Raw genomic sequence first — 25,118 nt, forward strand, 5'->3', positions numbered from 1 at the left:
CCCCACTGCCCCCACTCAGCATATCTATTCCTGTCCTCTAAATCACCATGTGATTAGAGTGGGCACCCCTTGGAGGTGGGCTCTATGCTCCAGAGGAGTGACTAGTAAGAGCTCTTCTTTTCTCCATGTCATTTTAGATGGGACAGGATGAATCCAGCATGATGAACAGAGGTGGATGGGTTGCTACCTATGGAAGATCTTCTTACATTATATTTTCTCTCAGGCCTTCCCCTTTTCCAGACTTCCCTATTACTATTTGGGTACTTTTATAAATGAAATCACCTGAGTTCACTATTCTCCTTCACCCCATATATCTAGTTAGTTGCTTTATCATGTCATCTCTACCTCTACATTTGGGATCCTGGAAAGAGTAGTGACTGAGGAATCAGAAGAAGTGGATGCAAATTCTACCTCTCTTGTTTCTAACCTATTTGATACTGGGTAAGTCACTTAACTCATTTTTCTTGTCTGTAAAATGAGGGCATCAGACAAGATTTCTGAGGTTCCTTCTGGGTCTCGAACAATGATCGCACTTCTGTCCCCTTCTCTCTAATCACACAGCTATTGGTCTTTTGGGGCAGCTAAGTGGTACAGTGGATAGAGCACCAGTGCAGGAGTCAGGAGGACCTGAGTTCAAATCTCACCTCAGACACTTGACACTCACTAGCTGTGTGACCTTGGGCAAGTCACTTCACCCCAACTGCCTCATCCTGGGTCATCTCCAGTCATCCTGATGAATATCTGGTCACTGGATTCAGATGACTCTGGAGGAGAAGTGAGGCTGGTGACCTGCACAGCCCTCCCTCACTCAAAACAAAGTCAAGTGCAAGTTATATCATTATTTCTCAGAGGACAGGGTCTTCTTTGGCAACGAAGGATGAACACACACACTGGTCTTTTATTGCCTTTTGTCTGGATTGTGGTTATTATGTGGTCTTAATTGACTTGTGACTATAGCCACAAGTCTCTCCTCTTTCTGATCTATCCTTAGGTACCAAAGTGATTTCCCTAAAGATGTGTTCCTTCCCCACTCAGAAAACTCCACCTTTAACTCAGTCTTTTCTATTTTAAGTTTTATAATGTACATAATTATGAGTATAGTAGTGGATGTATATAATTTATAAAATAGAGAGCTATGTAAAGATTGGGGATGTGTCCAGTTATTTCACTGATGGAGTCTGTGATCCAAACAATTTGGACAGCGCAGCCCTAGTACAGCCATAAGATGCAGAGGAGGTGCTGGCCTGCCCTGATAGGATTTCCCCCCTAAGTAGTTCTCTATGCCAATGAAATCACAGGTCCAGTCCCTTTCTCCCCTCCTTTTCTAGCTCTTAGATGATCTGAATCCTCCAGTTCTCACCCCATGCTGCCCTACAATAATAATCACATTTACTGGATAGAATGGTTTAGAGATGGGCTGCATCCTGTGCAGACTTGCTGAGTTCAGATGATGACTTTTTAGTTTAAATACTCCCCATGGCCATGAGCCTTTGGAGTTATTTCTGTTTTCAGGAGGAGCGCTGTGTCTCCCCGGCGCTTCGTTTAGTGCCTGGCTCTTAGCAGGTGCTCGGTAAATGCTTCTTGCAATGGCTTTTCGGTTCTGATGAGGTCCCAAGTGGTGCCGCCTTCTCCTCCTGGCTCACAGCGGCTGGTACCGAGGGGTAGGGGAGGGCTGGCTGGCACGTTCTGGGCAAAGGCTGGCTGGGTCGGAAGGTCTCCGCCTCCGGGGCCGGGAGTATCAGCCTCTGATACTTTGTAGCTTCGCCCCTCCGCCTCGGCTTCCCCGGCTGTTCAGTGGGTACAGCAGCCCCGAGCGCCCAGGAGCGTTGGGAGGGCACAGCGCCTGGCACGGTGCCTGGCGTGAGGGCACGTCCCAGCTACCACCCCGCCTGGAGAGGCTGCCTCATCTTTGTCTGTATGAAGGGTGTCCCCAAAGTCTTTGTGCAGTGGGGGAAGCCTGGACCGCCTTGGGGCAGTAAGACTTGGGGGACTTGCTGTTCATCACGCCGTCTCCCCCTTAGGCCTGGGGGCTGCTCTTTGGCATCGCCAGCCCCTAGCCGGCCGCACGGTGCCCAGTATCCAGCAAGCGCTGGATGGATGCTGACTGAGCGACCGCGGCAGCTGCGAGGACTCCTCGGCCGGGCCGGGCGGGCCCGGGCTGGGACGGGGTAGGAGGCCTGTGCCTTTAAGCTCCGCCCGGGGGCGGGGCGGGGCTCTCTTCCGGCGGACCGCGCGCCCGCCCGGGGGCGGAGGGGCGGGGAGAAGAGAGGGAAAACAAAGAGAGTTCGGCGGCCGGAGAGCGAAGCGGACCCTTCGGGAGCCTCGCGCGCGCCTCGCCCCGCCCGCGCCGCGCTCTTCTAGGAGGGGCTGCGGAGGCGCTCGCGCGCGCGCATTGCGGCCTAGTCAGTTTGGGAAGCGGCGGCCGCGCGGCCCGGGGGCTGTCGCGCCGGCGCTCTGAGTGCGGGCCGGGTGGGCGGGGAGGCCAGGTAGGTGAGGAGGCGGCGAGGAGGGGGGCAGGGCGGCTCGGCGCGACCCGGGACACCCGGCCCGGCGCCCGCCGGGAGGGGAGGCCAGGGCGGTCGTCAGGGGGGGCCGGGAGCGAGCGGGCGGCGGGGGGGGTGGTGGCGGCGAGCGAGTCCGGGAAGCGCGGGCTCAGCGGCTCTTTCCTGTTGTGGCCTCTGGGATGGGAGGAAGGAAGCGCCGGCTGGGCCTCGCGGTCACTGGCTCGGCGGCGGCGGCGGCGGGAGGCGTACCCGAGCGGAGGCGGAGGCGGAGGCCGAGGAGGCGGAGCGGCGCCTGAGCAGCTGGCGGAGGAAGCAGCCGCGGCCCTGGGACTGCGGGGCCGGGAGCGCGGAGGAGCCCGAGAAGCTGCTCCGAGGGGCGGCGCCTCCACCGCAGGTACGGCGGCGGGCTGCCCTGGGCCCCCTGCGGGCCTCCCCCCGGGGCCGGGGCCGGGGCCGGGCGCTGGGGGGGAGGAGGGAAGGAAGGGGGCGGCCCTTCTCCCCGTGCCTCGGAGGCCGGGCCGCCCCGGAGGAGTGGTCTTTGTTTGGGGTCGCCATCCCGCGGGTGGTGCCGGCCTCCCTGGACAGCCTGCGGACGGAGCGCTCGCACCCTGCCCCTGCCCCCGGAGGATGGGCGGAGGGGGGGGGGGGGTCACTACATAACGTGGTGGTCCTGCCCCCCCCCCCCGCCCGAATCTGGGGGATGTGGCGCCGGGCGGCCCGCCCGCTTACGGGCTTTCTTTCTCTTCTTCGGGGGCTGCCCCTCTTTTGTCACACGGTGAAGGAAGTTTCTCTCGTTTGGCTGCACGCATACAGCGCAGGAATGGGGGCGCTGTTAGTGGGGGGAAGGTCCGCGCCCCATCTCTGCTGGCCTCTGCCTTTGGGCACCAGATATAATGGGTGTGCGGAGCTGTCAGGGACAGATTCCAGGGACTGTTCGGTCATTTTAATGGTCAGACGAACCATTGTAAGCTGGGTTTGTACTACGGTCCTTGTAGGAACTTGAATTCGCAGCCTTGGCCGGCACCTTAAGGGGATTTGGGTCCTTGGGAATCTGGGTAAGTCACTGAACCTCCCCGGGCCTCAGATGAAGGTACTGAATTGGACGGACTCTCGGGTCCCTTCTGGTTCTTGAGGGTGATTCTCTGTTTTTACCCTTTGCACTGGTGGGGGTACCAACCTGGAGGAAGTGTTCGTGGACCAACTTGCTTTTCAGATACGTTGTTCAGTAATATTAAAGTGAGCATTTTGCCTAAGATAAGTAAATGTGCACGTTTTTATGTAACCCATCGGTCCTAAAAACAAAGTATTATAGGAGAATACAAAGAGGCAGTCGTCACCGGCTTTTTGGAACTTGGTTTAGCTGAATAATAGGGCGTACGTGTATAAAAAGGTAGACATCCGTATGATTATGCAAGTAAATATTAAATCTTTTTAATAAAGGCCATGTTTGTTTGAAAGTGTTAAATTCTTTAAAAAGTCCCTAGCTCCCAGATGCGTGGTGTACTTGTTCAACCCACCTCACAGCTTGAAGAAAAAAACGGAGAAATCTGAAATCCTTATGATACAGAAACTGATTTTAATTTCACGTCAGAAGTCCTTATTGAGACGTTCCTGTCACAACCAGATCTAAGCGAGCTGAGCAGATAAATGGTTGCTGTTTTCTTGTCTTGGACCTCTTCACGTGTCAGATTAAGTTGTGAATTGGGGAATGTGGATAAAAGTAAAAAGAGCGAGCTTTCTTTACTAAAGGAGAAAGGACGTCGCAGTCAGTAATTGGAGGAGGGCTGTGGGCAATCAGTCCACAGTCATCTAATTACCTGCGTTCTGGGCACTGGGCCTGCAGAGATGGGGATACAAAGACAAAAGTCTGTCTTCGGGAGGCGTACGTTTATGGATAGATACAAAATAGATACAAAGTAATTGTAGGGAGAGTGCATCGGCAGTTGGGGAGATCAGCAAAGGCCTGCATGAAAGACACTATTGAGCTTTAAAAGAGACTTAAGGTTTCTGAGAGATGGAGATAATAGTCAAAAAAAAATTTGTCTAGTGCTTATTATGTGCCAAGATCTGTGCTGAGTGCATTATCGTTGTCTAATTCGGCCCCTACAACGACCCCAGGAGGTAGATGTTATTATTGCTCCCATTTTACAGATGAGGAAACTGAGGCAAACAGGTGCGGTAACTTTTCCAGAGTCGCACAACCAGTAAACCTTGATTTAAACATTGTCTTCCTGACTGTAGAACCTGGGCCTTCTCCACGTTGCCCCCTAAACATGGGAAACCAGCAGGGAGGTGGGAGATGGAGTGCTTTTTGTGAGGCACAACAGGAAAAATACTTTGTCTGACCAAAGAGTGCTTGGAGGGAAATAATGTCTAATGAATCTGGGAAGGTTAGTCAGCCCCAGGTTGTTTAATGACATAATTGTATCTATAATTAACATAGTAACAAATCTTTGCTAACTACTTATTATACTGCCAATATTGGTAATGAATGAAATGCCAGAGGTGGACACTAGATGAAGGGGGGAATAGACTACCAGAATATTTTTGGTTTATTCCTGGTCTGTACAGGGTTCATGGGATTATAGTTACAGAACTGAAAGAGACACCCCCCCCAAAACTGTCTAGTTCAACCCTGTCCTTTTATAGAAAGGAAACTGAGGCTCAGGTGTCTCAACAACTGGTGGTCCTCAGAAGTGGGCTTTGACTTGAGTCAGATTTTTTAGTTAATCTGATATTTTGAATATATATGCCAGATAATAGAAACTTACATTACTCTGATAAAAATAAGGTGAGCTTTTTAATGAAAGCATGTTAAATTGACTAATTTCTTTCACAGTAACTTCATATTAATTCTTTTGAGAATCCATTGATAAATAAGAATATCCCAAAGCCAGAATTTTTCACCTTTCCCCATAGTACCTGACATGTAGCACTTAAATACTTGTAATGACTTTGAGCTGCATGTGGATGATGGAGGAAAGGGGGAAGGTATATATATCCATCCACAGCTGAAATGAGTGGATCCTTTTTTTTTTCTCTCCCTTTACAGTGTGGGAAGAAGTGTGCTCAGAGAAGAGATTGTTGCCAACTTTTTAAAGAAATTTATCTTTGGACTTGAATTATTCAATATCAGAATATACTTTTTTTAAGTTGTGAGTCAAACTTGCATTTGAAATAGTCTGACCATTTTATCATCAAATAAGCTAGCATACAGTTTGATTCGTAACAACCATTAAACATTTCTCAGTTTTCAATTGCAACAGAAAATTTCTCCTCTAAAAATGTCTTATTGAAATAGACCATCATCCATGTAAATTGAGTAATTACAAATTTGACACAATTTCCCATTTCTCTCATTTTCTTTCTTAAAAATCTATCTGCAATAAAAATGTTTGGCTACCTGAAGTAGAGGTTAGTCAAGAAAAAAGGAAATTTATTCATTGTGTAGTTATTAGTTCAATACCTGCTGCTTAAAATGAATTTAACTTTCCATTATCCACATGGTAGACTATCTGTATGTACGAGCTGATCTGTGGATGCTTTTATTATGTGCACATCATCTGAATCACGAAGGATTCACTTTATTTCCTTTGCTTTAAGACAGTGCTATTTTATTGGAGTTAAATTTTGAGAGAAACCAAATTTTGGTGGCTTAGATATGTAGTTGATATTCATTTGCATTGTGAAATAGCAAGTAAAATGATGAGCTCAATTGGAGGAGGAGAGAAAGGGGTTACAGCTACCACCTATTTATTTCTTCTTCCCACTTAAATTTTTTTGCGTGTATTTGTATTTTGATGAATGGTTAAGCTGTTTGAACTGAGGTCTCTGAGCAGTAAACAAACGTAATAGAATAAAAGAGCTCTATAAAGAGCTCAACTAGAATACAGTCAGGTATAGCATAGACAAATTGATTTGTGCTGAGTAGGGTCTGACCATGTTAAAATTCTGCTAAAGAGATCTCAGTAATTTGATATGCTGGCATTTCTCCAGCATGAAGTGTGACAAAGTAATAAAAACTAACATGTTTTGGTGCTTTAAGGTTGTAAAGCCCTTGGTTCTTAAAGCAACTCTGTGAGGTAGCTGCTACTATTAGCCTCATTTTACAGATGAGGAACTAGGCAAAGAAAGGTATAGAGACTTGTCCAGGGTCACACAGCTGGTATCTGGAGAAAAGATTTGAACTCAACTCTTCCTGGCTCTAGCATTCTTTTCATCAAACCACTCAGTTGTATGAAAGTGATGCACATTTTCCTGCAATAGGAGATATATGCTAACCTAATATAGCAAGAAGTGTGTATACATTAGATCTGAAATTTTGAGAAGGAGGGAAGCAAAGAAATATATAACCGTATCAATCAAGATTATTTCTTGCCGTGATTTAAGAATATGGTGGCAGCAAGGAAACAGTCTGCCTTGCTTGGCATCCAGTTTAACAAGCTCCAGGTGTTCTCTCTTTGTCCTTAAGTAACCTGGCCACAGGAACAGCTTAGGTTTATGCTGAAAGTGATTATTCCACTGCTAGTAATCATCCCAAATTTTCAGTTATTAATATCTGCTTCTCCTAGGTGTCAGCAGTTTCTTGAAGGGAGCTTTCCCTAACACTTACATTCTTATTTTCCTTTACACATTTCCCCACCTTTCTTCAAACAAGAAATAATGTATTATTACTATAGTGTTCAAGAGTATTGTGCTCTGTGGGTATTGAAGAGTTCACTCTAAGAGGGTTGTGTGTTTCTGATTGAGCTTCAGATGTATATGGGGGAAAGGGCATGATACTTTAAGATGTAAATACCAGATACCTTCTACTGCCAGGGCACTAGCCATTACTACCCTAGCATGTAGCATCAGAGTATAATCTGCAACAAATTCTTTCACACATGGCCTGCCATTGCTAATGTTTGTAAAAACTAGATTCAAAAGGTAAAGGTCTAGGGAGTATGTATAAATGTTTTCTGCACATGTATTTTAGAAGATTATTAATCTTAACAAACTCATTTCTCACTCTATCTCGTTTCTTTCCTGGCCCACCCAGGATCCACCTGGAGTAAGAATGACTCCTGTCCCTCTAAAGGGATGGGTTTCCCTCCTCAAACCTTGTATTCAAGAACTTGGACATAGGAGCAAATAGCCATAGTTTACTTGTAGCGTTAAATAGCATAGATACAGGTAGAACATTGCTTTCTGTTTCAGGCTGTAATAAGACAACAGCTCGAAAGGTACAAAAGCCCAGTTTACTTTCCTTCCCCACCCTTCACTTCTGCTAATGCCCTTTGACGGGGTAATGAAAAGGAAGTTTTCAGATGGGCAGTGGGGAATAATTGATGGGAATAGGTGGTGGTCTCCATAGACTTCAGTGCCCTCAGGAGTAGGAAAGGGAACAGTTCTTGACTCATCCTCTGCTAATGTTACTCCATTTAGCGTAGCCACTCTCAAGTCTTTGGCTTGCATCTGGTTAGCCACCTCACCTTAGCTTCTGTGGCTTTTTGATCTTGATATTGTCTCTGTTTCTGGGTTCACAGTCCTCACGAAAAGGTCTTTTTAGGATGCTCTCCCTCCTACTTACACTAAAACCACTTCTAGGCAAATTGTTCTGGGGTTCCCCCTTAGTGAAACCATCTTGAAAGGCAATGGGAGCAAAAGGAATTTTGACTTCAGAAGTTCTCTGTAAGCTGTTGATTCTTCATGCTTATCCTCTTACAGAGGAGGGGCAAACTGTACCTCCAGATGAGAATTTTTTTTTAGAATTCAAATCTTAAACTCTTAATAATTTGGAGTACCAAGAAGTAGAAATTAAATTGGCATGTGTTTATTATTGGAATAATGAAGTGTTCTCTTTTCTCCATAAAAAACAGTTCCTATACTTAGAACTTCTGAAAATTATGAATACAGATATAGCACTACGCTGTCCAAATTACAGCACTTCTTTCCTCCTCTTCTTAAATTGAACTATTTGAGCAACAAATATTTATTGATATAGATTAATTGTATTTTGAGACAGGAATAGGAACTAGACTTGTGATTTCAGCTGTATAGAGTGAGGAAACTACCTGCCAGTGAAGGTTGGTACTTTTTCTTCAACTTAGCACAGAGAGATTAAATGATTTATCCAGGGTTATGCAGCCAGGAAATGTCGGAGACAGGAGCTAAACCAGGTCTTCTGGCCCCAAGTGACCCACTCTGTCCACTACACTAAGCTGCAATTATGTGTTATCTTGTCCTGTCCCCTTCTTTCGTAGAGTAGGAAACTGAGGTTCAGAGAGATGGTGACTCGTTTATGTTATGTTGGAGAACTAGAATTTGTCTAGGTCCTCTATCCCCAAATTGAGTGCCCTTTTCTGTTATAGTAGGAAGCCTCTTGAACCTCAACAGCTTCAAAGGCAGTATTAATCCCTGAAAGAGGTAAAACCAAAGGGTATATATCTAGAATTTGTCAAGAAAAGAAAGGGAACTGCTGCCAAAGCTGATCTAGCAAAGCTTCATAGAAGAGGCATTTGCCATTTGACCTGGTCATTAAAGTACTGTAGGGCAGTGATGGACAGAACATATTCCAACCTGTTGAGCATTAAGCAGCAAGAGAGAAATAAGTCTGGAACTAAGTTGAGACTGTCTTCTCTCCTTTTTTCATTTTTTCATTTTTCTTTTGTTTCATATGCTAATTTCCTTCTTTATGGCTGTGGCCCTACTGTTATGAGTTGACTGCATTTATAGTTGAGGAAAATTATAAAATAATGAGCTAATTATTCTTTATTTTCAGTTGACATAGCAGATAAATTTTTGTTACCTAATATAGTATTTCAGTAGTGTTTTTTTATAAAAACATATGTAGATTTGAACATATATAGAAAAATTAAATGTAACTGTTCTTCCTGACAAAGACAAACTACCCTTTGTAATGAATATATGAGGATGATGGTTATGGTGGGTGACTTGGACTAATGTCTTTCCTATAAGTTAGTTCAGAATATAAAATGTATATTTGCCAAAACTCTCCAGGAAACCACTTCTTACATAAAGTAAATTATACTTGTTTCAGAGATTACATATATAAAAGATTATAATTCTATACTGTCAGAGTTCAGTGTCATTCACTCTTAACAACTCTAAATTAAGAAACTGAACCTGCAGATTGAATACATGGTCAGGAGGGAGAATTTGGAACAGAAGAGTTTTTAAAACTGAATTTTTAAAAAAGGGAAAAAACGAAAATTCAGTACATAGAATTCAAGCTTACACAGCTTTGTTTTATTGTGTGTGATATATGATTTGTTAATTTACAGTTTACTTTTAATTTTCTTTACCATGTTTCTGAATCTCTCTTCAGCTCAGCTCATTTAGTCAGTAGTCAAATAAAAAAATGTTATTTTACTATAGAAAACATTAGAGAAGAGGGAGCACTTTTTATACAAGCTGAATGATTCTATTCAGTACATCATATCAGTTAAATCATCATCTTGGTTTTTTTTCTTTTACATTATCCCTCTCCCCCCAAAAAATGCCCCCATACAACTTGCGCATACTTTCTTTTCATTTATATTTGATGACTTATTTTGGTAGAGAATTTTAAAATCACAGAAAGGAAAAGATTTGTTAAAAGTTATAGCATTTATCGTACCTAGTCAGCGGGAGAGGGTTACTTTTTTCCTTGGATGAATACATTTACTATTTTAGGATGAAAATGGGAAAAGAGAATTTAAATATATAAGAATTTACATTAAAAACAACTCTTTAGGAAACCATCTATTCTGTTATACTAGATGTACATCTATATTGTCTTGATTGTTGACCTGAGAGTAAGAAAGTGACAAAGCTGAATTGAGCCAACATAAGACTAAATGAAATCTCAGCTTCTAGATAGTGACCCCACTGCCCTTAGAATTATAAACTCCAGTTTCCCAATTTTTTAATGCATTGCGCACAGGGGGGAAACGCACAAGCTTCATCTCATGACTAAAGAGCTTATTACTACCTAGGTAGAAACAGAAGCTCGGTGTTAGGCAAGGGCTGATCTGAAGTTACTTGTTACCAGAGATCTTTGCTACTTCACCAACCCCAAGATTTCAGGTTCTGTTTTTAATAAGATTCCACTTGAAATCAACTGAAGGTGCATGCCTAACCAGGTTACCACTGTGGTAACCATTGATTATTACATATGAACACTGTAGTCAGTAAGGTTTAGAAATATGAGTTCATTGTTTGGTAAGGGACATCTAACATGATGATTGTAGTTTACAGAAATGAGTGACAATTACACTTAAGCGTAATCCAAATGCTACATTGAAATAATACCTTTAATATAAACATGGTAATAATGGATAGAGTAGAGCTGTGGGAAACAAGATCTTTTAAATAAGCAATCAGAGAACTCTGGTTGTTGAAGTCTTCTGTAGTCTTAGAAAAAGATATTTGAGATGAATCCCTTTTCTTGATCAATAAACCTATATTGCTCCTTTGCAACTTGTATCCATTGCTCCTGGTTTCATGCTTTGGATCATATTAGCTTATTTGGCTGTCGTATCACACTCCTGTCTTAGGTTCAGTTTACATTGCACTAAACCTCCCAGATATTTATAAAACAATCCTTGCCCTGATGACACTGAGCAAAATCCTCACTCATATGCTACAGATGAATATAGTATATAATCCAGCCAGTACAAGTTCAGTTCTTCAAACTAAAATCTGGCAGTTTAGAAACATTCAACATCAATGAAATTTTACTCAGGGTATAAATTAATTAAATAGGGCATGTCCTCTGGAGTTGAATGGGGGTTTGAGGAATTACCCTGAGCTGATAGCCATTGCTAACTCTTCTAGACAGCTTTGTTTTTAATTACCAAAGTGACTTGAAACATATTTGGAATTTTCTTCCATTTAAGGAGGCTTAGTCAGTTTTCCAATCCCAGATGTTAGCCTAGGGACAATGCCTAGATATTGTACATTTATTTCAAATTGTTCCACCTAGAATTCTACTTAATGTGTTTCCTTCTCTCATGGACAAGTCTTACTGTATACTTTGCAACCGGAGAAAATGGGCATATGCAGTGAAACTGTCAGGATATAAAGTGTATGCCTATGCCCTTTTTTAAAAATTTAAAAATGTGTATATTATAATTCAGTAAATATTTTTAAGAATATATGTGATCTTTGAAAAAGCAGGCTAGGAGAACTTTTGATGGAGTGCCCTATACATTTTATCTTACTCTATTTAGGATTTTAATGCTCCTTTATATTTTGTCCTGCTTTTCCTTAGTCATGTTTCTTATGCTGTTTTAAGGTTTTTTCATTTGTCTGTACGAACATAATTCCAAACTACTCCTCCACATCCTCGATGTAGGTAGATGTAGGTATGTTATCCTAACTTTAAACTTCGTTCAGAAGATCCAGGGCATCTGAACAATTTGCAAATTTTGCCTTATTTCTAAATTCCAGTCTCTGTTCTCTATAGAATTTTGGTTGGGAAAGACTTTAGACTATGTAGTGCAACCTGTACGTGAAAAAGAATTCCTTCTCTAGCATCCCCATAAAGTGATTATTTGGCCTCTTGAAGATTTCCAGGCGTCAGAATCTTATCAGACGTCATCTGTGTTTTGTTCGGTTCTGGGAAGCATGGTTTTAAAAAGATAATGAAAAGCTGGAGAATGTCCAGAGGAGAGAGGCCAAGATGGTGAGTGCTTTGAACTAACTCATGACAGAACAATTGAAGAAGCTAGGTGTGTTAAAACTAAAGAAGACACATGATAGCTGTGTTCAGGAATTGTAGTGATGTCATGTGGAGGGGGTATTAGACTTATTCTGATCTCTGAAAGCAAAACTAGGGTGGACTTTGCAAGGCCAGTTTAGACTTCATGTCAGGAAAAACTTCCCATCAGTTAGAATTATTCAAAAATGGATTGAGCCACAAGAGGTAGTAGACCCTTATTGAGTCCGTCTGCTCTGCCATCCTTCTACCTCTCTGGTTTTCAAGTGGAAATACCTGTCAAGTATGTTACAGTGGGGATTCCCTTATAAATTAAATGGTTGCTTAGGTCCCTTTCAACTTTGAAATTTTTTGATTCTGTGACTTTCCATCTTATAAAGTTGATTTTTTTAAAAATCTAAATGTAAAGCTATATGTACCCTTATTAAATTTCATCATCTTCAGCTCATTGTTCTAGCTTGTCATTATCTCTTTGGATCCTTATTCTGTCATCCCCAGGATATTGCCTATCTCTACCAGCTTTGTGCCATATTGAGAAGGATGGCTTCTGGCTTTGTTCAAATCGTTGGAAAATATCTTAAATAGCACAGTTTCATGCACAGATCTTTGGAATATTGCACTGGAAATGTTCTCCCAATTTGGTATCTAACTATTAATGACCATACTTTCAGTCCAAGCATTTAATCAATTCCAGATTCTTCTAATTATATCTTTGTTTAGCCCATCTCTCCATCTTTATCACAGGAGTAACATGAGGTACTTTTATCAAATCCTTTTTCTAACATATAGTAAATGATACAACCTTCCCTTGATTTTCCAGTTTAGTAACCCTGTGAAAAAAGTAAATAAGGTTAGTCTGGCATAACTTGTTCTTCTTGGAGCCATACTGGTTCTTTATAATGGCCACTTCGTTTCCTGGATGCTCAGTAATTGTTTCTTTATACATTTTTACATTGTATAATAATCTCGAATGGTAGATCATAGGCAGTCTCTTCTTTTTTATTTTCCTTTAAATCCATTTTTAATGCCAGACTCAAGACGTTTACAGAAATACATTTTATTGGTTCTTTTATTTCTTTGTCAGGTTGTTTCCTGCTCTAGTTTGTGATCATGGTAAAGAATTAAACAGAAACATTAGATATCATCATAGCTGATAGTGCATAAAGTTTTCTGCCCCGGTGATCACCTACCTTTCTTACATGAGAAAGGAATTATATTTCATTATATCTCCTTCAGGATCTTCTGATTTTTCTATTACTCAGATGAGCTTTTCATTTTCATGTTGTAATAGTGGTGCACATTGTTCTTAGTACTGCTTTATTTTTCTCCATATCAGTTTATAGAAGTTTTCTCACATCTGTCTTAAATATCACAACTTTGGCATAAATGACATTCCATTATATTCATGATGGGGTTTTGTTGTTGTTTGTTTTAAGGTCATTCTCCAAGTCAATGAAGGATAACTTTGTTTCTAATTCTCTGAAGCTACCAAAAGTATCCTAAGGAGTATTTTGTATGTTTTTTGTTTCTGATTTTGCTCTCTTCAGGGTATACGCCTAATCGAATAATTGCTGGGTCATAGCTATGTCCAATTGAGTCACTTCCCTTGCATAATGCCAAATTGACATCAATAACAATTGAAATACTTCACAGCTCTCTGAACATTGCGGGAATGTGCCTGCCTTTCTATAGCCCTTCTAATGTTGATTATTCCCATCGTTTTTCTTCATCCTTGCCAATTTTCATGTTGTAAGGTGAAGTGAAACCAGAGAGTGGTTTTAATTTGCATTTCTCTTCCGGTTAGTGATTTAGAGCATGTTTTCATACTTTCATTTATTGCTTGAAATTCTTTGAAAATATAGTTCATGCCCTTTCACTAGTTACCATTTGCAGAATGGCTCTTAGTCAATTCCTTGTAAAATTCGGATATTAGACTTTTATCAGTATTTGAATCAATTATTTTTCTCTACTGTTCCTTTTCTAGTTCTGTCTTTGTTGATTTTATTTGTATTAAACCTTTCTAATTTTACAAAGTCAAATTGGTTCTTTTCATTCCCCTCTGTCCCTTGTTTGATTAAGAATTTTCTCCCAGTATGGTTGCAAAAGATACTTGATCTCATTCTCCTCTAATTGGGGATGAGGGAGGGAAAAGGGGGAAAATATGAGACATTGGTTTAAGCCTAATTTCTTCCAAACTGCTTTTCAACTTTCCAGCAGAGAAAACAACAGAAAGAAAATTCTTTACCCACTCCCTTACTATATCCACTTGGGCCTATCAAATACTAAACTATTATTTCCATATTTTTCTGGTTTTATTTACTCAGTCTATTCCATTGATCTATTTTTCTGTTTACAATAAATTGGTACTAAAGAGTTGGGGTGACTTACTGCATAATTTTAATATCTCACAAAACTCTTTCAGTGAAAGATATCTAAATAATTGGAAAAGTATTGTTTGTGGTGAGGCTGAGCCAATATAAAAATGGTAGTACTTATTAAATTAATTTACTTATCCAGTGCCATACCAACCAAAATACAAAAAGATTACTTTATACAACTAGATAAAAATAACAATTCATTTATCTAAAATCTTAAGAGAATTAATGAAAAGGAGTAGAAAAGAAAGGGGACCTAATAGTATCAGATCTTGAACTATTACTTCAAAGCAGTAATCATTAATGTCATTTGGTATTGTTTAAGAAGTAGGATGATCATTGGAACAGATTAGGCACAGTATGTACAGAAGCAAACAGATCTTGTGATCCCACCCAAAGATCCCAACTTACTGGGGTAATTATTCACTGTTTGGCAAATACTAGAAAGTGGTATGGCAGAAATGAAGTAGAGACCAACATTTCACTCCATATACCAGCATAAACTCCAAATATGGGCACATTAATTAGTCATAAACTCTGATATTAATTAAAACAACAAAGAAAAAGCTACCTGTCAAGATTTTTGACTAGAGGAAGAGTTCATGACCAAACAAGAAGTAATGGCTATCACAGTAGGTAAAGTGGACACATTTGATTGTATGTAATTTTTGCACAAATAAAACCAATGCAGCTAAAATTAGAAGAGAAGCTTGTAAATAGAGAAACATATGTTTGCAACAAGGTTCTTCAATAAAGGTCCTATTTCTAAGATATATAGGGAGCTGATTCAACTTTATTAGAATGAATCATTCTCCAGGTAAATAGTCCAAGGATATGAATAGGGACTTCAGAGGAAGAACTTCAGCCTAGATTCATATTAAAAAAATAATCTAAATCCCTAATACAGAAGTGCAAATTAAAACAATTCCAGTTCTACCTCATGCCCATCAGATTGGCAAAATGAAAAAATAGGAAAATTGTAAATGGTGAACGGACTGTGTAAAAACAGATATATTACTGCATTGTTGATGGAGATATAAACTGGTCCAGCCATTCTGGAAAGCAATTTTTCTTTCTTTTAAATAGTATTTTATTTTTCCAATCACATGTAAATACAGTTTTTAATATTCTTTTTTAAATCAAATTTTGAGTTCTAAATTCCAATTTTTTCCTATTTCTCCCTAAGACTAAGCAATTTGATATAGGTTTTATATGTGCTATCATGTAATACATGTCTATTTTATGTGAAGAAGGAACACAACAGAAGGAAAAAACACAAAAATAGAGTTATCCATAGTTGAGAACACAGTGTTGCTATTACCATGTACAATATTCTCCTGGTTCTGCTCACTTCAGTTTGCAGTTCATGTTAAGTTTCCAGGTTTTTCTGAGAGTATCCTGCTCATCATTTTTTACAGCACAGAAGTATTCCATTACATTCAAAAGCCATAATTTGTTCAGCCATTCGATGGGCACCCCCTCAGTTTCCAATATTTTGCCACCATGAAAAGGGCTGCTCTGAATATTTTTGTACATGTAGGTCCTTTTCCATTTTTTTATTATCTCTTTGGGATACATACCTAGTAGTGTTATTGATGGAGCAAAGCGTATGCGGAGTTTGATTTGTCATTTGGGCCTAGTTCCAAATTGCTCTCCAGAAGGGTTGGATCAGAAGGGTTGGATAAGTTCATAACTCCACCCAGTTTTACCACATCTCCAATATTTATCATTTGTGGAAAACAATTGAGAAGTATGTCCCAAAAGGTATTAAACTGTACCCTTTGACTCCAAAGAGATGAAGAGGAAAATAACCTATATGCAAAATCGATCTTTGTGTGATGGTGAAAGATTAGAAGCTGAGAGAATGCCTATGACTTGGGGAATGACTGAATTAGTTCATATGATCGAATACTGTTGGGCTATAAGAAAGTGAGGAAGGAGAGATTGGTTTCAGAGAAATCTGGGAAGACTTGTATGAACTTAGGCAGAATAAAGTGAGCATAATCAGGAAGGCATTTTGTACAGTAATGTTATTGTAAAGCAAACTTCAAAAGATTTTAAAACTGATCAGCTCAGTGACCAGCCATGATTTCACAGGACTTGTGGTGAAACATGCTGCCCACCTCCTGACAGAGAGCTAATGAATTCATATTTCAAATTGAGACATTTTGGTGGGAGGAGAGGAGGAGGATGGCTTATGAAGGAATTTGTTTGGTTTAGTTTTGGTCTTAATGGGAAGAAGGGGTTAGAGAAAGAGAATAATTTTTCAGTGGATTAAAAAAAATTTAATTAAAAAAACAGCTGGAGGAATAGCAAACATACTATATGGGTTATTAAAAGGATGGTTGGTGAATAGCCAAAAAAATTAATAGTATGTCTAATAATGCTATGCTCCCTTAATTCATGCATTTTCTCATTTCTAAACCTTTGGTCTTTTCAAATGAATCGTTTCATCTAACTAGTTACAAAAAGCATCCGGGTAATTTGGTTATAGTACTTAATCTATTATATTAGGTAGCATTATTTTTATTATAGTGATACAGCTCAACCATGGACAGCAAATAAATGACTTTAATTATTTGTAGCCCTTTATTTCTGTGGAGTTTTTTCTAGTTGCATTTATATAAATCTTATTATGTCTTGAGTTTAACTTACAGATATGTCATGTATTTCATAGTCATTTGGATGAAATTTCTCTTATAATTTTTTCCTGTTTTATTGTTATCTTGTTTTTTATTCAGATATATTTTTCCATCATTGTAGGAAGTTTCTGTCTGGTAAGGAAACTTCCTCCAATTGGCAAATGTCTCTAATTTATAGTTTGAAAGTTTCCTGGAACACCAAAAAGTTAATTAGCTCACCCTGGATGTCAAGCGACACACGCATAGTGTGTGTCAAGATGGGATGTGAATACATGCCAACCTGACTTCAGGGCCAGCTCTGGAGCTACAACACAGCTACCTTTTCTTTTGTTTGTACTGAATAGCAGTGCTTTGATTTCTGTGGATTTCGTGTCCTGATACCTTGCTGAAGTTACTTATGTTTATTCGTTTCTTTCCTTAGATAAAAACAATTTTCTTTGCTAAGAAACTGAGAGGAGTTCTGAGGTTTTGTAGACACCGTCATGTCATCAGCGTAAAAGGGATATGCCTGCTGGTATTCATTCTTTAATTGTAATAGCTAGCCTTTCTAGAACTAAGTTACATAATAATGGTGAAGAGGGCATTCTCACCTTCTGTAAACTCTCTTTGTACTGGAAAGTCTACTGTTTCTCTGTTGCAAACAATGCTAGGTTTTTCAATGTACATTTTTGATCACATTAAAGAAGGACCTTTCTGGGGAAGCCAAGATGGTGGAGTAAAAGCAGGGACTCCCCTGAGTTCTCCTCCAAAGCCCTCTAAATACCTGTAAAAAATGACTCTAAACAAATTTTAGAGCTATAGACCCCACAAAAATGGAAAAAAAACCCAGCCCAAGGCAACCTGAAAAGTTGACAGGAAGGGTCTTTCACACCGAGCAAGGAGTAGAACATAGTCTGGTATGGGCTGCACCATCACAGAGTGACTGGAGCAGGCATTCAGGGACTGAATCATTGGCAGTTATTATGGTTTCTAGACTTCTCAACCCACAAACACCAAAATAGGTCAGTGGAAAAATGTGGGACCTGGGTGAAAGAGGAGCATGGGGTCTGGATGGTCTGACCATAGCCCCAGGGCAGCAGCAGCAGAGGCTGCTTCTGGAGCTCTGGGCCCACAGGCTGGAGGATCAAGTGGCTGATACAAAATCCCTGAAGCTTGGGACAGTGCATCCACCCTAACCTCGTCCCCCATTGACAAAGAGTTAGAAAGCCAAGTGTTTGACTGGGAAGATGAGTAAACATCATGAAAGAACTAAGACTATAGACTCTTACTTAGGTGACAGAGAAGATCAAAACATAGTTGAGAAGACAACAAAGTCAAAGCTCCTATATCAAAAGCCTCCAAGAGGAATATGAATTGGTCAAAGGCCATGGAGGAGCTCAAAAAGGATTTTGAAAGTCAAGTAAGAGAAGTAGAGGAAAAATTAGTAAGAGAAATGAGACTGGTGCAAGAAAATCAGGAAAATCAAATCGACAGCTTGCTAAGGAAGACCCAAAAAATACCGAAGAAAATAACACCTTAAAAAATAAACTAATATGAGGTGGAGCCAAGATGGTGGAGTAGAAAGACACATATACTCTAGCACTCCCCCCGCAGCCCACAAAATACCTGTAAAAAATGACTCTCAATAAATTCTAGAGCAGCCAAAGTGACAAAACAACAGAGCCAGAGAGGTTTCAAGCCAAAGGTAACCTAAAAGGCCGACAGGAAAAGTCTTGTCTCAGGGGACGCTGAACAGAGTGGAGCCCAGCCCTGGCCACGCGGCATGGGGAGGAACAGGACCTGAACAGACCTCCAGGGCAGAGTTCCCAGCAGAGAGGGTCCCAGATACCTCAACCCACAAGCTACAAAGAAAACTCCAAAGGTCTTTGTGGGAGGGCTTTCCCAGCTGGGCGAGAGGGAAACGGGGTTCCTCTAGCACTAGCCCTAGACTGCAGGCAGCTGTGGTGGCCAGGAAGCAACCTAGGCCCACTGTCCAGGCAGCTTAGCTTAAAGCCTCTGACTTTAGGGAGGAACTGATCTAAACCTCAGCCCTGAGTGATGGCCCCATCCCCACCCAAAGCCCAGGGAAGCCAGTAGCTGAGGCGAATCTCAGCCTTGAACACTATACTAGGGAGAGGAGGGGCAGTAGGACCATCCTCTTGACAAAGGGTTCAGAAGTCAATTAACTGGCTGGGAAAATGCCCAAAAAAGGGAAAAAAAAATAAGACCATAGATGGTTACTTTCTTGGTGAACAGGTGTCTCCTCCCATCCTTTAGGATGAGGAAGAATATGGCATGCTGTCACAGGGAGTCAAGGCTCCTGCCTCCAGGGCCTCCAAAGAGAACTAAAATTGGGCTCAGGCAATAGAAGAGCTTGAAAAGTGAGTTAGCCGCTTGCTAAAGGAGAACCAAAAAAACACTGCGGAAAGTAACATCTTTAAAAACAGGCTAACTCAATTGGAAAACGAGGTTCAAAAAGCCATTGAGGAGAAGGAGGCTTTAAAAAGCAGAATTAGCCAAATGGAGAAGGTTCAAAGGTTCATTGAACAAAATAGTTCTTTGAAAGAGATAATTGAGTTCAGGTAAATGAAAGACTATGTGATGAACCAAGCAGTTAAAAAAACAAAACTAAAACTTTAAAAAAATAGAAGATAATGTGGAACATCTCATTGGAAAAACAACTGACCTGGAAAATAGATCCAGGAGAGACAATTTAAAAATTATGGGACTACATGAAAGCCTGATTTTAAAAAGCGTAGATGTTATCTTCCAGGAAATTATCAAGGAAAACTAGATGTTCTAGAACTAGAAGACAAAATAAATATTGAAAAAATCCACTGATCACCTCCTGAAGGAGACCCGAAAAGAGAAACTCCTAGGAATGTTGTGGCCAAGTTTCAGTGTTCCCATGTCAAGGAGAAAATACTGCAAGCAGCTAGAAAGAAACAATTCAGGTATTGTGCAAATACAATCAGGATCTGGCAGCTTCAACATTAAGGGATTGAAGGGCTTGGAATAAGATATTCCAGAAGTCAAAGCAACTGGGATTAAAATCAAAAATCACCTACCCAGCAAAACTGAGTATAATACTTCAAGGGAATAAATGGTCATTCAGTGTTATAGAGGACTTTAAAGCATTCATGATGAAAAGACCAGAACTGAAGAGAAAATTTGACTTTCAAACACAAGAATCAAGAGAAGCATGGCAAGGTAAACAGGAAAGAGAAATCATAAAAGACTTTCTAAAGCTGAATTGAGACTTTTCTCAGTATTTGGGTAAGTGGAGGGATTGTATACACACACACAGAGTACAGTTTGAGTTGAATCAGAAGAGATGATATCCATAAAAAAATCAAATTAAGGGGTGAGAGAGGACAATATTGGGAGGAGAAAGGGAGAAATGGAATGGGGCAGGCTATAAGTCATAAAAAAGATAAGAAAAATCTTTTTCAATGGAGGAGAAAAGGGAGAAGAGGAGAGGGGAAAAGTGAAGCTACTCTCTCCACATATGGATTAAGGAGGGAATAGCATGCTCACCAAATTTGGTATGAAAACCTATCTTACACTACAGGGAAGTAGGGGAGTAGGAAATAAATGGGATGAAAGGAATGATAGCAGGGAGGGCAAATGGGAGAAGGGAGTAACTAGAAATAAACACTTTTGGGAAGGAACAAGGTCAAATGACGGAATAAAAAAATAAAGGGATAGAGTAGGATAGAGGGTAATATAGTTAGTATTACACAACATGATTATTATGGAAATAATAATTTGCAAAATGACACATATTTAGTCTGTATTGAATTGCTTGCCTTCTCAGTGGGGATGGATAGGAAGGGAGGGAGAGAAGTAGCAATTCAAAATATTAGAAATGAATGTTGAAAATTATTATTGCATATACCTGGGAAATAAGAAACACAGGTAATGGGGTATAGAAATTTATCTTGCCCTACAAGAAAAGAGAGAAGATGGGGATAAGGAAAGGGTGGGGTGTGATGGAAGGGAGGATACATTGAGGGAAGGGGTAAGCAGAATGCAAGGTGTTATGGCGTGGGGGGAAGGGAGAGATGGGGAGAAAAATTGGACACGTTACAAAGTGATGTAAAAGCAATTAGTATTAAAACAATTGACTGAATTAATTACTGAGACTCAATCAGAGACATCTTTAGTTTGGGGAAAAGAATTTTAGTCTAAGTTTCCTAGAGGCAGGTAACCTCAGGTAAAATTTGGCATTGATGGAAAAGTTAAGGTTTTAGTGGTAAATTTGATTTTATGATTGTTATTTAATCAGAAACTAGAACTTGTATAGAAAGGCTTGTAAGCCACTTAAGACTTGCCTCAAAAGATGTTCCTTAGCCAATGTGAAATTGTAGTCATATCTGAAACCTGGTTATTGGAACTTGCTATTTTAAGATTCTATGGGACTATTAGCTGACTGTTCTTCTGAGTTTAACTCCCAGTGTGGATAGCAAGAAAGAAGGTCTGAGCCTTCAGTCCATGATGCCAGTAAGCCTGTGAGATGCTGGTATGAACTGCAAAAGATGATCTCATGGGAAGGGTGGGAGAGAGTGGCTGTTCAGCCTCAACTGAGGTAGGATTCTCCCAACTCAATTTACCCACTGACACCTGGCAGACTTTAAGCCTGACTGAATGCAAGTGGACAATGTACTCCTGCCTGGAACTGACATGAAGTTGGGGAGATAGTGTTTCCCTACAGTGTCCCTACTCTTAGTGGCAATTTCCTGTAGCCAAAAGGTTTGTAAGCTTAATACCAGATCCGTTAAATTATAGATTCTTGGTAGGGAAACATCCAAGGTTAAGTCTAAAATTAAGCTATTAGGCTTAGGACTTTAGACCAACAACAGTAAGTTAGGGTCCTTTAATTCTTAGTAATAGTGTGTAGACAGTTAGGTCAAGGGCTTGTGAAGTTAGCATATATAGTTATTATTTGTGTCTTAGTTGGTTAATATTAAAAAAAAAAATCCGTTTGTGGTCTATATTGTAAATACTTTAAAAGAAGTAACATCTGACCAAAAGTTGGAATTGTTTCATGTGTTATGAACTGTGTTAAAAATGAGAAAAAAAAACCAAACCTAATCCAGATGGCAAAAGGCGTCCAAAAAGCCAATGAGGAGAAGAATGCCTTAAAAAGCAGAATTGGCCAAATGGAAAAGGAGGTCCAAATGGTCACTGAAGAAAATATTCCTTCAAAATTAGAATGGAGCAAATGGAAGCTAATAAGAAATTATAAAACAGAACCAAAAGAATGAAAAAATTGAAGACAATGTAAAATATCTCATTGGGAAAGCCCACTGACCTGGAAAATAGATCCATGAGAGATAATTTAAAAATTATTGGACTATCTGAAAGCCATGATCAAAAAAAAAAAAGATTGTAGACATCATCTTTCATGAAATTATCAAGGAAAACTGCCCTGATATTCTAGAACCAGAGTGTAAAATATATATTGAAAGAATCCATCTTCTGAAGTTTCCACCTTCTGAAAGAGATCTCAAAAGGAAAACTCCTAGGAATACTGCAGCCAAATTCCAGAGTTCCCAGGTCAAAGAGAAAATATTGCAAGCAGCCAGAAAGAAACAATTTGAGTATTGTGGAAATACAATCAGAATAACACAAGATCCAGCAGCTTCTACACTAAGGGATCGAAGGGCTTGTTATATGATATTCCAAAAGTCAAGGGAACTAGGATTAAAACCAAGAATCACCTACCCAGCAAAACGGAGTGTAATCCTTCAGGGGAAAAAATGATATTTCAGTGAAATAGGCGACTTTCAAGCATTCTTGATGCGAAGACCAGAGCTGAATGGAAAATTTGACTTTCAAATATAAAACTCAAGAGAAGCATGAAAAGGCAAACAGAAAAGAGAAATCATAAGAGACTTACTGAAGTTGAACTGTTTATATTCCTACATGGAAAGGTGCTATTTGTAACGGATGAGACCTGAGTGTTAGGGTAGTTGGAGGAGATAGATAGATACATAGATATATAGATAGATGGCACAAAGTGAGTTAAATATGAAAGGATGATATCTAAAAAATAAAATTAAGGGATGAGCAGGGAATATATTAGGAGAAGGAGAAAGGAAGAGATAGAATGGAGTAAATTATCTCACATAAGAGGCAAGAAAAAGGTTTCACAATGGAGGGGAAGAGGGGGGAAGATGGAATAAATGAGTGAACCTTACTCTCATCGAATTTGGCTTAAGGAGGGAATGATATACAATGACTCATTTGGGTATCTTACCCTGCAGGAAAGTAGAGGGGAAGGGGATAAGAGAGAGGATGATAGGAGGGAGGGAAAGTTGGGGGAGGGTAGTCAGAAGCAAACACTTTAGTAAAAGGACAGAGTCAAAGGAGAAAATAGAATAATTGGGGGGCAGGTTAGGATGGAGGGAAATAGCATTAGTCTTTAACAACATGAATATTATGGAAATGTTTTGCATAACTACATGTACAAATATTGACTTGCTTTCCTTCTCGATGGGGGTTGGTGGGTAGGGAAGAAAGAAAATTTGGAACTCAGAGTTTTAAAAATGTTGAAAAATTGTTTTTACATGCAACTGGGAAATATATAGGCAGTGGGGTACAGAAATCTATCTTGCCCTTCAAGAAAGTAAAGGGGAAGGGGATAAGAGGAGGGAATGATAAAAGGAAGGGTAGACTTGGGGAAGGGGGTAATCAAAATGCATGCTCTGCAGTGTGGGGGAGGGGAGAGATGGGGAGAAATTTTGGAACTCAAAAAATCTTGTGGAAATAAATGTTGGAAACCAAAATAAATTTAAATCTTTAAAAAAAGGGCCATTCCATGCTTATGATTTTTAACATAAATGAGTACTGTTTTGCTATTTAAGGCTTTTTCTGCCTCCTTTGAAATTGTGGGTTTTTTATTTATATGATTAATTATGCTAATTTTTCTGATATTGATCCATACTTGCAAATCTTGTATGATTTCAGCTTGGTCATAGTGAATTATTTTTTGGGTGTTTCTTTAGTCTTTTTACTAGAATTTTGTTTAATATTTCTGCATTTATTACTCATTAGAGAGATTGATTTATAGTTTGATCTCTGCTTTGTTTCTCCCTTGTTGGAATATTGAGACCATACTTGTCTCTTAAAAAGAGTTTGATAAAGTGCTTTCCACTTCTATTTTTGAGAATAAATTTTCTTTTTGGTATGTTATGTATTTAGGTATTAGGTATTATTCTTTAAATGTTTGAACGTTGATTTATAGGCTTAAATCTATAAATCCATATATCCCTGAGGGTTAATGGCTTGCTCATTTTCTTTGTAGTCTGTTAGTTCTGTAAAAACATATATGTTTTACTAGTACCTGTTAGATATTTTTATTATAGCTAGCTAATGTTGAAGTGAAATTACTTACAGGTAGTTTTGATCACATATTGTATTTTATAGTGATAAATACCTGAGAAAATTAAAAGTACAATATAAAATCTAAGGAAATAAACATTACATATTTACGATTTGATTATAAAATAAATCACAAAGAAACATTAGAATATATCTTATTTCTTTATTAATGTATGTTTTACAATCACCTCTCAATATATTCCATCAAGAGTTCATTCCTATTATATGTTTGATGTATAAGTCCCTGCTCCATCTGATGGAAATCTATACCATCAGCTTTTTCATCAGGTAGTGTCCATTGAAGTATATCCTACATTCCTTGGTGAGAGCCTATTATGCCTTTTTATGTTATGAGCTGAAATGCCAAAACTTTTTCTCAGACAAACTCCGCAAGCCCCGCCATTCCGCCCAGTACTAGTCTTCCTAAGCACCTTTTCATTTCGCTGCTGTCAAATTTAATTTTGAAATGTTATTTTTCCACAACTTTGTTTTATTAGAGATGATCTAATATGGATTCATTCTTGTTGATATT

General features: G+C 39.8%; 1 protein-coding gene across 5 annotated transcripts in view; it reads left to right on the top strand.

Annotated features, from left to right (window-relative positions):
- The first annotated feature begins 2,764 nt into the window (after positions 1-2,764).
- LOC140496694 (E3 ubiquitin-protein ligase RNF38) overlaps positions 2,765-25,118 on the top strand; it is an 84,795-nt gene continuing 62,441 nt past the window's right edge. For 3 of the 5 annotated variants that reach the window (XM_072596797.1, XM_072596794.1, XM_072596793.1), the window contains exon 1: positions 2,765-2,898. The gene's annotated coding sequence lies outside the window, so the exon portion shown is untranslated. The remainder of the gene's footprint in view (positions 2,899-25,118) is intronic. The other 2 variants (XM_072596796.1, XM_072596791.1) reach the window with 2 other exon arrangements.

This window comes from Notamacropus eugenii, chromosome 3 (assembly GCF_028372415.1).
Source record: "Notamacropus eugenii isolate mMacEug1 chromosome 3, mMacEug1.pri_v2, whole genome shotgun sequence".
Classification (NCBI taxonomy): Eukaryota; Metazoa; Chordata; class Mammalia; order Diprotodontia; family Macropodidae; genus Notamacropus; species Notamacropus eugenii.